Genomic DNA, 14,576 nt, shown 5'->3' with positions numbered 1-14,576 from the left:
AAGGCATAAAAACAAGAGAGCATCCTCTTCTGTTGTCTCCTAAGAGAGGCCAGAATCTGCAGGAATCTAAATCCCTGAAGCCGCTCTGTGTGTGTGTGTGTGTGTGTGTGTGTGTGTGTGTGTGTGTATGTGTGTGTGAGAGAGAGAGGGAGAGAGAGATGGTGGATATGGGGAGGCTGTAGTGAATCCCTGGATTGGTCTATTGATTGGATATGTAAAGTGAGTGAGAGTGAAGAGTTTAGGATGACACCGAGGTTTTCAGCCCTAGTGACTGGAAGGATGGTAGTGCCCTTGACAGAAATAAAAACAAAAAAAACCCAGTGAGTTCTGTTTTGGACATGTTAAGTTTGAGATGCCTACAGGACATCTTGGAGACAGCGAAAACACCCCATAGTGACACACCTGGACAAGCCATCAATGGACTTAGAGATGTCATGAGAGTCTCAGCATGACTATAGCAGTAGGGAAAACATAGGATAGACTACTGGAGAATATATATGAATGGCATCTGACACAAAACAATAGGATAGCTCATAGAATGCATTCATCAAATACATTGTACTTTGAAAAGTATGGTTTCCCCTTCTGGGCCCACTTCCCTGTGCTGGTAGCTTCTAGATAGTACAGGACATGGGAAGCCCACACGTTTCTCTCACTGTCTTCTCTTTCCAGTTCAAAATCAGATGCCCATCACAGGGATACAAACAACCTCGGAGGCCACTTCAACCAGCTCTGTGACCAACAGGTATAGTTCCTTTCTAGAAACAACATGGTCTCCCAAAAGCTTTTGGCCCCAGAAATTCATGCGTCTCCAAATTACTCTTGAAGTTCTCCAAACCCAAGTTTGGAGTGTGGCCTGTTCCCAGACTCACTGACATTTTCCAGTCTCATTACACAGGATAGAAAGTCCCGGGGAACCCAGTACTACAGCAGGTATGGAGCAACTGTGCTTAATTCTCCCTATGTTCAAGTTTACTATGACATGAAGGCAGATTTCCGTTAGCTACAACCTTTAGCTCAGCCTACACTTTAGTGAGAATGATGTGGTATGGTAAATTCTCCTTCCTATTTCCCCTTTATCCCACCTCTAACTACTACTTGTCTTGTCACACCTCCCGATTAGAGTCAATCCTTTACCTTAAGCCAATGTCTCCAGAACTTCTCTGAGAAAAAATATATACAAGTATATAGACCTATATATTCACACCCTTATATTTATATGTTTACACATATATTTATATGTGTTAAATATATAATATTAAATATAAATACATTAAACAGATATATTAAGTATGATATATTTATACATTTATTCATTTTATATTATTTTTATATTACATAGATTATGTATTATTTTAATATATTAAATAAATATATAACATAAATATAAGATATAATGTAATACATATAAAACAAACCCAATTAGATATATTAAATATAATATATATGTTTCCAGATAATTTATATATTGTATAAAATACATAGGCATGTATGTATATATAGGTGCATGTGTGTGTGTATGTGTGTGTGTGTATAATGTCCTCTGCAGGGATTATATATTCATACTCATTTTTGTTTGGTTGGTTGTTATTTAGTGAGGCAATTGGGGTTAAGTGACTTGTCCAGAGTCACACAGCTAGGAAGTATTATGTGTCTGAGGCTGCATTTGAGTCCAGGTCCTCCTGACTCCAGGGCCGGTGCTCTATCCAATGCGACACCTAGCGGCCCCTACTCATACCCATTTTTAAGGGGATGTGAATACATAAAGGTAAAAGATAGTATATACAAACCAGGGTCAGTAGAGCTGCAGAGCTGGTCACCAGTCAGCCACTTGGGGCAAAGGAGCTTCTCTCCCAGCCCACTCCTATTTCCTGTCTATCCCAAGAAGGCTTCCTGACTCCCTGACCTGAAGGAGCCAGTCCCAACTAAAATGGCATAGTATGGAAAGTACAAAGGGGGTTGAGGTGCAGCAAGGTTTCTAAAGGCATATTTTCTATATTGACGCTTTTGCCTTCAGAAATTATACCCCACCCGGTATTTAGTGCCTTCATGCTTAGTTATCTAGCTCACTGTTTTCTTAGGATGAAAAACTACAGTACTTTCAAATTCCTTGTCATTTGGCAACAGATCTGGCTTGAAATTCTTGCTCTGCTTCTTGCTACCAATGTGACATGACCATGAACAAGTCATTTCATCACTGTGGCCTCAGTTAACCTTCATTAAAATGGAACTCTTAAGACCCTCATCAGTTCTATGTCCTGTGATCCAGATGAGCAGACCCAAATTCATATCCACAATTGGGAGACTGGACTAGGTCCCCTTCATAAAGCTCTGTAGCCTTTCTTCCCTTCTGGACCTTAGTCTCCTTATCTGTAAAATGATGTATTCAGACTCAACGATCCTGAAGATGCTTTCTTCTTCTAGAGTTTATGATTCTATGGGGGGGGGAGGATGTTCATACATAAAACCTCATTTAACCAGAAAGTGAAATCTAAAACCCTGCTACCCAAGAAAGCCAAATAATCATAGCAAGAATAAAAGATAAAAGCTTGAGACAACTACCTTCTGTTTTTTTTTTGTTTGGTTTTTTAGGCAATTGGGGTTAAGTGACTTGCCCAGGGTCACACAGCTAGTAAGTGACAAGTGTTTGGTCTGAGGCCAGACTTGAACTCAGGTCCTCCTGACTTCAGGGCCGGTGCTCTATCCACTGCACCACCTAGCTGCCCCAGACAACTACCTTCTTCTGTGAGATTGTGGTGTCCTGGTTAGAATGATGGACCTGATATCAGGAAGACCTGAGTTCAAATGCTGCCTCAGTCACTAACTGTGTGACCCTGGGCAAGTCACTTAACCTCTATTTGCCTCAGGGGCATGATAATAGAACCTACTCCCATAATTCTTGTGAGGATCAAAGGAGATAATATTTATAAAGTACTCTGTAAACCTTAAAGAGTTATATAAATGTTAGCTGTTATTACCATTCTGTGATAGCTAGATTGATTGATTTATTCACCAGTTGCCTCAAAATGGATCTATCCCACCAGAAAGGGATAACAAAACTAGCATGCAAAACACATATTTATTTCAGACAATATCCATCCAGAAGTCCACCAGAAATATCCTTTGGTAACACTCTCCACTTGAGAATGACCACTTAGTGACAGTGAATAATATACATTTTTCAAATCCTTTATAAAACTGACCTGTCCTGTGTTCCATTCCCACTAAGGTTCTCTGTTTTCTAAGATAATTATTATCTAGTGCCACTGAAGAGTCTAGGTCTTGTAGTGGATAGAGTATTAAGACTGGAATTCAGAAGACTTGAGTTCAAATCCAGCCTCTCAGATATTTTCTAGCTGGGTGACCATGGGTGAGTTACTTAATCTCTGTCTGCCTCAGTTTCACTAACTGTAAAATGAGGGTAGTAAAAGCACTAATCTTACAGGGTTATTGTAAGGATCAAATGAGATATTTGTAAAAAAAAAAATGCTTAACCTAGTGCCTGGAACATAGTAGGGATTTAAAAAAGACTAATTATTCCCTTTCCCATAAATGAATCACTGTCACTATGTCCATCCAAAAAATGGATCATAGACTGACATTTGTATTTTCACATGGGCCCTCTGGAGGCAATGCCCTCTGTAGGTACCTAATACCTTTGCATGTCTTTCTTCCTATTTCCCACGTCCCTGGTTTTCCAACACTCCATAGATTAGTTCTTCCTACAAGTTCAACAGTATCCCATGTCCCAGAATATTTTTACTCTAATAGCAAATTAGGCACTCTGAAAATCCAGCAATATTTCTGGGCAAGTAAGTCATTTTGGCTCCCCTAAAAAGGAACCTTCCCTATAGAGGAGAGAGAATGTGGATCATAGAATATTAAACAGAGAAGAAATGTATGGGACCCAAAATTTAGAATTAGAAGACACCTTAGATAATATCCAATCCAACCCTCACCCTTTATATATAGGGAAACTGATCACTGAGGTTAAAAGACATGTTCAAAGTCACATATGTGACTCGGTGCACCTGCTAGGTGTACAATCTGCCACTACTCTTTCCATTACTCATGACACCATTATGAAGAACTCTCATTTATAGATGGGGGAACTGAGGCCCAGGCAGGAGAAGTAAGCAAACAAGGTTGCTACTCCTCCCCCCACCTCTAGTTGTCAGTGGCAGAACTGAGATCAGAACTCAGGTCTCCTGGCTCCCAATACAGTACTATTTCTACCACAACATGCTGTAAAAATGTGTGCTTTGAGGGATGTCAAAAGGCTTTGTTTAGTTGTGTCCCTTTGTGATCCCATTTGGGGTTTGTTTGTTTGTTTTTGTAAATATGCTTTAATGGTTTGCCATTTTTTTTAGTCCAGCTCATTTAACAGGTAAGGAAACTGAGGCAAACAGGGTTAAGTGACTTGTCCAGAGCCATACAGCTAGTAAATGTCTGAGGCTGGATGTGAATTCAGTTTTGCTGACTCTAGGTTTAGCACTCTGTAAACTGTGCCACCTAGCCAAAAGACCTACACACCACAAAAGAGCTTTCCTGGGAACCTAATAAGGTGCCTGAAATTCCAACGTTAGAGTCATTGCTCAGGGCTAGAAAATTAAGGTGATAAGTGGGGTGGTAGTATCTCATCCAATTAGAGTCAATCCTTTATGCCAATATCTCCAGAACTTCTCTTCAAAATTATAATCACACACACACATACACACACACACACACACACACACACACACGTATTTCACACATACATACACACACAAACACATATCTATATAATACATACATACGCATACACATATGTGTATATAAAACACATAAATATGCATCTGTATGTAAAATAATTTGTTCTCTGCAAGATTTATATATCCACACCCGTTATCAAGGATTAGGTCATCAGATAACTCATATTTTTGGACTGTAAGATCTTCCAATAATGACCAGTCGCCTCACAGAGCAAGGTGGAGAGATGAAATTTGAGAGGCTTGAACATTATGTTTTGATAAGAGGAAAATGCTAGGCAAGGTTTGTAATATGGGAGCACTGTTTTGGACTGAGTCGGTCACTGCAATGGGGTATTCTGAGCTGTTGAAGGAAGTAGAATCTGAGGGCACCAGGCACTTATGGAGGGGGAAAATGTCCCAAAAGATAGTAAAATGCTCATTACAACAAAATTCTCTCATCCTATCACATCGCATAAATCAGCCAAACCCACATTGGTTTAACTTTCTTTTCCTTCTTGTCATACCCTTAAGACTCTTAGACAACAAGAAAAACTCTTTTTTTGGAGGTGATCCAATGCTCCTATTGGAGGTCCTCAAGGAAGCCTCTTCTACAGCAGTAAAACCCACTAGGAACAAGAAAGGAAGGAAAGTGAGGAAAGAAAAAAACTTAACTCCCCTCCCCCTACCTTCAGGGTATGTGTGTGTGTGTGTGTGTGTGTGTGTGTGTGTGTGTGAGAGAGAGAGAGAGAGAGAGAGAGAGAGAGAGAGAGAGAGAGAGAATAATCATTATGTATGTTATTTAAAGAAATTAATAGAGGAAAACACCAGTCTAACCATCATAATTTAACTTGTGAATGCATTGAACAGTCCAGCAAAATGATCCATGGAGAGTTGAAGTGATTTATTCACAATTGTACAGGTATCCTGACACTAGTATCTGAGGAATAATTTGAACCTGGGTCCTTTCCAATTTCAAAACCTGAATTGCATTTATTAGTTGTGCCCCATCCATGAACAGGTCTAGCTAAGCAATAAACTCAAACAAGATCAGTAATTTAACCAGCAGATTTTTTTCCTGGGAATTTTACTGGAATTGAGGGAGATTATCCTCTTCTTCTTGATCCCACTGCTAGGGGAAGAGTTAGAAAGACAATTGATATTGGGATGTGGTCAATGGGTCTCCGTGGGTACATGACACAGAGAGCCTGGCCCCAGGGGATGAGGAACATAGTGGTGGCACAGTAAAAGCAGAATGATTATTTTCAAAATGTCTATACCAGCTACGGAACATGGTCTTTCTCTCATTACTCTTACAGTTGTAAATGAGATCATACTAATTCTTCAGGATCAGTTCAGTGACCACTTCAGCTGGCCCAACAGAGACCTTCATATTCATAGTTGGCTAGTTTTTACAAAGGTAGAGATTGAAAAGAAATAGTATAGGGGCCATGGCAAGGACTTAAAAGAGATATGGTCCCCTGGGAGAGGTTGTTAATAGGGATATCCCAGAAGAGTGGTGTGTATTGGCCCATTGTTAATTAAAACTACTGGAATCAGAGGGCCCAACATCAAGATTATCACATTATTTACCCTTTGGTATAAAAGAACAATCCCATTTTGCAAGGGGCATAATTTATTGGTGGCACCTGATTTTGGCTGAATAGGTGAAAGATCAGTATGACTGGTAGCCAACACAACCTTGATGACATCTGGAATCTTTAGTCTCCCTCACTCCTTATCCAGTCTGTTACCCATTCTTCTCGTTTCTCCCTTCATAACGTCTCTTATATACATCCCCTTTTCTTCAGTCACACAGCCACCACCTTGTTGCAGGCTTTCATCACCTCTTGCCTAAAGTCCTTGATATCATCTCTTTCTATTGTCTTCCTAAGAGCTGGCCACAGGACCTGTTGCAGAACTGATCCTTCCAGTTCCCCAAATAGATACATGGTTCCTTGAGTCCAAAATGATAGACCTCAAGCCTCTCTACAAAGAGAAGGGAACTCATGGGTCACATTTTTGTGTTTCTCATAATCCCATTTCTAGGAGAACGATTTTGAAGGTAACAAAGCTCTCCAAACCCAGCAAGTCTACAACAAAAGTCACGATCTTTACTCCCCAAATTACCCTCTTCTGAATTTCCCTGTTAATGTTAAGGGCACTACCATCATCCCAGACATTCAGGATCACAACTTTAGCTCCATCCCTGAATCTTCACTATTCTTCACCATACTTATCCAATCTATTAAAAATCTTGTCATTTCTGCTTTCATTTCTTGTAAGCATTTCCCCTTCTCTCTATTCATATAGCCACCCCCTTAGGCCAAGTCCTCATCACCTCTCACCCAGACTATTACTATAGCCTTCTTATTGATTTCCCTGCCTCGAATCTCTCCCAGCATCTCATCAGATGACATCAATTCATGGTATAGTCCAAAGAGGTAGAACTTTTTGCGTGAAGTAAAATTGTGAAAGTAGGAAGTCTCTCTTCTAACAGTGGTATGGAAATCTGTGGGAAATCAATCATGTGCCTCAGTATATGAGGGAATTTTCCTTCTTACTTATTTTGATATTCTCTCTTGTGGTTCCCCCACCTTGAATGTCTTCAAGAAGAACTCCAATAGCCTCAGCCAATTCAGTCACCCCTGCTGATTCAGTTGACTCTGGGAGGTAGGTGTTGTTATTATCCATATTTTATATGTCAGGTATAAGGGACCTGGTCATGGTTCCAGGATGGAGAAGGGTACTTGTGGTCATTCACAAACCAAAGCATGGGTCAGGATGGGTCACCTTTCCTTGGATCATGTCACCTTGGAAGAACTGAGGGCTTACAGACTCCCAGAACTAGCTCTGAAAAAAAAAAAACAAAAACACTTGGCAGAAATGAAAGACACACTTGGAGAAGGGTGTGGGAAGATGAAGCCAGAGATGTCTATTCTGCCTCCCTTGCAGCTACACATAACTACAGCCCCTAGTCATGTGTGATTGGGGTTTCATATTCTTATACATGGGTGCTCTGTCCATAGGAATATAATTTTGGCTGTTTATATTTTGTGAAATATTGTGGAATTTAGAGGCTAGATTTTTTTTTCTAAAAGCTGGGACAATTTACTTTTTTGTACCGTGCAGTTTTCATTTATGATTTCTTGAAATATAGCTTTGGGGGAAAAAAAACCAGGCTTTTAAAAAAATGGTTTTAAAGGAGTCCAGGGATTCTCTGGACCAGCCCATTGTGTTTCAAATGGAACTACTTGATTGTGCCTTTAAGCCCAAGTCACTCTGCCTTTCATTGAATAGACAACATTAGCCCCTCCCCAAGCTTATAAGGTTCACTGTTTAAGTTTTGATAATTTTATTCTAAATTTGATAATTTAGAATGAGTGTAAATAGCAATTGTTTTCTCTTCTGGGACAGAAACTTTGAGGGTCTTCTCCTAGATTGATATGTTTGTGATGCTAAATTAGGCCATCTTTTGTCATTGAATGGGCATTGCCTCAGACAAACTGAGGCCTAGGAAAGACCTTAATATAGAAAAACTGAGGTCATCCACTCCATCCAAGGTCATCAGCGGTTATCTTGACTTTGTCTCACCACTGGACTTTGATGACTCTGGAGGAGAGAGTGAGGTTGACAAGTTGGTTCAGATCAGCCTCACTTAAATCTAATTCACTCTCAAGTCAAGACTTCACTCTGCAATGTCATTGGTCCTCTTTGAGAATTAAGGAGGAACAACAAACAGAACAATTACTGAATCAATTTTGCTAAAGCATTAGTCTGACCATGTCACCCAACCACTCAATAATCTTCACTGGCTTCCCTTTGTCTCTAGAATCAAATATGAAGTACTATGTTTGCTCTTTAGAGTTCTTTGCTACCTGGCCTCTGTGGGGTCCAGAATTTTCTACTCTGTAATAAAAGAAATTAAGGCAGAGTGCACTTTATTAAATGGTCCATGGCCATATCCAATGAAGGGGACTTCAGATCTTCCTCACTATCTGAGATGCCCAATTCCTCCAGGGCCTTATTTCTATAATGCTCGATACCCAGATGATACAGATGAGGCAAACTAAAAATGCTGAGTCTTGTGGTTGACAGACCCTGACTATGACCCTCCAGGAGAGCCTACATAAAATATATAATATCTGCTTGACAAACAAGCAGACCTTGACAGACCTATCTTGATCTGTCAAGAGGTCCTATCAAGCCAACAAAGAGAACAAAGGGCTGGAATGATAAACAAATGTCAAAACATCAACAGTGGCTGATGGGCCAGTAGAAAGGCAGGCCAAAACCAGTTGCTTATTGGCCAAATGCTCATGGCCACCTCCCCTTGTTGGGCAATAGAGGGATGAAGAGGGAAAGAGGGGCAACAAAAATAGCTGAAGGACTTTTCATTTCATTATGTCATCTCTGCCACACTGGGCTTAATCACCATAACAAGGCAAAAACAAGGGTGGGGATCCTCTATTCAGGCTCCTATGATTAAGCAAGTAAACTTAAAAACTGAAGTTCACAGGTCTAGGTCCTGATATACAAAATTTATAATCACTACCCCTGTGGAATTACATCAAACTGATTAACACTGATCGGAATAAGATTGGGATCTAATCACAGTCATCTATCACACCCCTTCCAACTTTTCTCAGTCTTCTTACACACTGTTCCCTTCCTCATACTTTACAATTCAATGAGACTGACCTTCTTGTCATTCTTCACATACAATGCTCCATTTCCTGTCTCTGTGATTTTATACTGGCTGCCCTCAGTACTCTCTCTCTTCACTGCTGTCTCTTAGAATCTGTGGCTTCCTTGAGGATTCATTTCAAAAGACTTTCTTCAAGAGACCCTTCTGGGTCTCTTAATCCCTTCCCCTGTATTGTATATGTATCTTATATGTGCCTATTATCTATGTATACACTATCTCTCCCATTAAAATGTAAGGCACTTAAAGTTAAGACCTGTTTGGGCTTTCTCCTTGTATCCCTAGTCCTTAGCACAATGGCTGGCACATAGTAGGTGCTTAATAAATGTTTGTTGATTAATTGATAAAATTGCCTGAGTTTCCAGAATGTATGAGCAGCTAGACGTTTAATATTTGGATTTCAGGAAGCATCAGTTGAACTGGCAGGCAAAGATGGCTGGATGAAATAAAGTTAAGGCAAGGGGCCAGGTCAATGTTGGGTCTAATATCTAGTTGTTTAATTAGGAATACTGATGGTTTTGTCTGGCTTTTAGTCCTGTGGGTTGAAGGATAATCGTTTGGTCAGTAGTATCCCACCTAACTGCCATCTAGACCGCAATTCTATTCCTGCTGTTCTTCCCACTCATGAAGTTCAGCCAATGTGGGACTCCCACCTACTGGCATGCCATCTTCTGAATCCAGTTCAGGGAGCTTCTTATAATGAAGTGACATGCCCTTGGCTTTCCCACAGCTACTCATCTATTTAGAGGTTATATGAAATATTCTATAGAAGGAGGAGCGCACCTCTACTTGGGGAAGTTCATCTTGGATCCAATCCAATCATTCCTCAAGGTAGCCTCATTTAGGAAAGGAGCCTGACTCCTTGCCCAAGAATAGCAGGTATATTTCATCTGGAAGTTACTACAGCCTTGCTGATGCCGTCAAATCCATCAGCTTGAAAGTCAGGTGGTGAAAGTTCTAGATATGCGGGTTGAGATTCAATGCTTTTGAAACAGGGTAGCAATGAAATGACTGAGAGTGCTGCCCTTTGGAGGGCATGGCCCCCTTTTCTAGTTATAAGAAATCTTCCTGTGACTTCCTCCTTGATAAATTCATGAGTCAGGAGATTCAGGCAAAAGCTAACTATGGATTAGCTCACTGGGTATGTTCATGGAAACCTCAATCTACTGGTTTTCTATTCTCTGTCACCTCCTCTGGATCTCCTAGCAGTCTGTTTTTTTCTGGTCAGTAGCTCATACTAAAGTTTTTTTTTTCCTTTCACTAAGTATCTTCTGCCTCCTTGCAAGTTATGAACTTCCCTTTGCTCTATTTTCTCCAAAGTCATTTTTTTTTCTTCCCTGGAGGAATCAGAAAAGTCAGTTCTCTTTCAGGTAGTAGCCCTTTAAGAAATTAGCCCTTTAATAAATGCTAGTTAACTGAATGATTGGTTTTTCCAGGAACCAAGAATCCCTTCTGATGTTCTGTTGTCATTTAAAGCTTGTACAGAAAATGTGAACAAGATTCCATCACAGGCACTGCAACATCTGGAGTTGTATCTCACCTTGTCTGTTTTCCCTACCCAGGACCCCAAGTCCTTCCATTGATGCTGTGTTTTATGGCCTCATCCTCATGAAGGGCTTGGTATTTGTGGGCTTACTTTTTGTCTTATGGAAGCGGTACCCCAAGGTGAGTAGGAGCTCAGGTGAGGACTTCAATTTTAAATGGACCCAGTAACATCCCTTTACCAGCCTCCAGATAGAGGTGCCTCCCTAGGCTCCCATGAACAATAAAATATTCCCATATTTCCAAAGCACCCATCCTAGGGTCATCCTAAAGGTAATGCAGGAAAAGGCACCAAATATCTAGAACAAGATACAGTGTTTCCAAAGTCTCAGTGCAGTTTTAAGCTTCAATAGCTATTCAAAACTTACAATTGTACTAAGACTTTAGGGGCATACTATATTAAATAGCTTTAAGAGCTATTTAATACCTTTAAGCTATTAAATGTTAAAACTGCACTGGGACTTTGGAGCCACAGTGCATAAACAGAAAGGAGTGTTGGCATCATCATAGTTAACAGTTTCTAGGACTGAATTCTGGGTTGAGGCCAAGAAGTTCAGTGGAAAGGGAGAAAGAATAGGGGTATATGGGACACAATGGGCTTGGATCCCCAAAGCCAGAGGGGAGGATAAATGTGTCTAGAAGAGGGAATGGTGATAGCTTGAACACAGTGTGATGGACTTTCTCTTTCTGTGCTATTGCTTCCCTGAATCTGTGAATCCTGCCTGGTCCTCCGATGTAGAAGAAGAAAAGGGAAGAGAATTAAGGGAGGAAAGATGACCAGGTTGAAAGAAGAAGGGTAAGAATTTTATTGGCCTATGGGGCAGGGTTGGATGTGGTAGATAGCATGGTCATGGACAAAGTCTTTCTATTTTCTAAATTTTCTCCTCCTTCTTCCTCAAGCCAATGAAGACACTGAAGGAACATAAGAGATGAAAAGAAAGGGGATTTTTCAGAGTGAACTCCCAGACAGTACCATTTGTTCCCAATGACCCTAACCCAGCCCAGGCCATAGAAGACTTTGAAACATTCCCATCTGAGCTGAAAGCCCAAGCACCACAATCTCTGATCCCCCTGTCCAGATGCTAGGACCCTTCCCAACCATTCAGGCCTGGGTCAAATTGACCATTCTCTCCTACTTATGCCAGTCTCTGATGATAAGATAATCTTTTAACCCTATCCCTTCTTACTGTCTCCAGAAGATTGCCCTAACAATCATGCTCCCTGTCTGTAATTTTCAATCTCTTCTATCGACTGGTTCCTTCTCTACTGCCTATAAACACCCTTATTTTTCTCCATCTTTAGGAATCCTCACTAGATTCTACTAATATCCACAAGCTATCATCCTATACCTCTCCTCTCCTTTTCAGCCAAATTCCTAGAAAAAGCTTTCAACACATTTTGCCTTATTTCATTTCCTTTCCCTTAGTTTTCAAGCCTGTGCAGTCTGCCTTCTGACCCATCACTCAGCTGAAACTGTTCTCTTCAAAGTAACCAGTGACCTCTTAGTTTCCAAATCAGAAAGCATTTTCTCAGTTCTCATTCTTTTTTACCTCTTTAAAGCACTATATCCTGTTCACCACTCCCTTCTATATACTAACTTCTCGTTGGGTTTTCGTGATGTCGGTCCTCCTTCCTGTCTACTCTTCATCAGTCTCCTTCTCCCAGATCTCTTCTGGCACTGCCACCACCCTGCACAGGCTCTCATCACTTCATGCCTGGATTATTTCAGTAGGCTTCTGGTTTATCTCTCTACCTCAAATCTCCCCCTAATAAAGCCCATCTTCCATTTAGCTATTAAAGTGATCTTCCTAAATAAATTTATGTCAACCCCTATTCTATACACTCTTACCTCCTGAATCAAATACAAGATCTTCTCTTATTCAAAGCCCTTCATAATCTGTCCCCCCCCACCTCAACATTTCCAGTCTTCTTACACTTTACACCCACACACCCCTACATATCATGTGCTCCAATGGCACAACTTCCTTGCTGTTCCTTACACAAAACACTGTATCTTCTCCCTCTGGGCATTTTCACTGGTTATTCCCATGTTTCAAACTCACTCCTGGCTTCCCTGGCTTCCTTCAGTTACCATCTAAAACTCCACTCTCTAGAAGAAGCCTTTCCCAATCTTCCTTAATGCTGGTGTCTTCCTTCTGTTGATTATCTCCAATTTATTCTGTTGATACATTGTTCATTCATACAAAAATAGCTGCTTGCATATTGTCTCCTCCTTTAGATTGTGAGCTCTTAGAAAGCAGGGTCTACTTTTTGCCTTTCTTTGTGTGATACATAGTAGGTGCTAAATAAATTCTTGTTCACTGACTGGCTGACTTTGGTAGAAATCTAGTCATTCTCCCTACCTCAAGTTCCATCCCTCTCCAATTTATCCTACGTATAGCTACCAAGGCTATGTCATTCCCCTAGTCAATAAACTCTAATGGCTCCCTAGTACTATTGAGATCAAATATAAATTCCTCTGGCATTTCAAGTCTTTCAAAACCTGACCCCAACCTACCTTTTCAGGCTTATTACATATACTCTCCTCTATGAGTTCTATATTGTAGTCAAGCTAACTATTCCATGCCCAACACCACATTTCCCACCTTGGTGCCTTTGCATTGGCTACCTACTCCCTGTGCCTGAAAAGCACCCAATCATCACCTTAGCCTCTTAGAATCCAAAATTTCCTTCAAAATTTAGCTTGTATTACCATCTACGTGAGGCCTTACTTTATTCCCCAAGCTGTTAGTACCCTCCCCCACAAATTATTTGCATCAATTTCTATATACACTATATTAAATATGATTTGTAGTATATACCTGTTGCCTCCCAAGATAGATTGTAATCTCCTTAAAATCAGAAACTGTTTGACTTTTATCTTTATGACTTCAGCTCTTAACATAGAGCCTGGTATACAGCAGATGTTTTAATCAGTGTTTATTTGGGGTTTGATTTGCAGGTCTTAGAACTCAATTCCACTTTTTTTGATGATGGAAATCTCATTCCCATTGCCACCTCTCACATGCCCTCCACTCATACATGGGTATGACATATTTCTGGGATGATCAAAGGCTGTTTCTTTTTCTTTTCTTTTTTTAATTTCTAATTTATTAATTTATTTTTCCCCAATTACATACAACAATGATTTTCAACATTCGCTTTTAAAATTGAGTTCCAAATTCTCTCCCTCCCTCTCCACCCCCCCTCATTAAGAAGGCATGCAATTTGGTATAGGTTATACACGTGTAATCATGGAAAATATATTTTCATATTAGTCATGTTGTAAAAGAAAACATACACCAAAATAAAAGCCCAAGAAAAATAAAGAAAAAAGTATGCTTTGATCTCAGACTTCATCAATTCTTTCTCTGGAGGAAGAAAGCATTTTTCATCATAATTCCTTCAGAGATGACTTGGATCATTGTATTGCTGAGAATAGCAGTCATTCACAGTTGATCATTTTACAGTACTGTTCCTACGTGCAATGTTCTCCTGGTTCTACTCATTTCACTTTGCATCAGCTCTCCTAAGTCTAGGTTTTTCTGAGAACATCTAGTTCATTTCTTATAGTACAAGAGTATTACATCAAAATCATATAC

General features: G+C 40.2%; 1 pseudogene; it reads left to right on the top strand.

Moving 5' to 3' along the window:
- The window catches only part of LOC114053364, a 31,516-nt pseudogene that overhangs the window by 1,251 nt on the left and 15,689 nt on the right, over positions 1-14,576 (top strand).

The sequence above is a fragment of the Vombatus ursinus genome, unplaced genomic scaffold, assembly GCF_900497805.2.
Source record: "Vombatus ursinus unplaced genomic scaffold, bare-nosed wombat genome assembly UNPS02014811.1, whole genome shotgun sequence".
NCBI classification, from domain to species: Eukaryota; Metazoa; Chordata; class Mammalia; order Diprotodontia; family Vombatidae; genus Vombatus; species Vombatus ursinus.
This window is presented reverse-complemented; position numbering and strand designations above follow the sequence as displayed.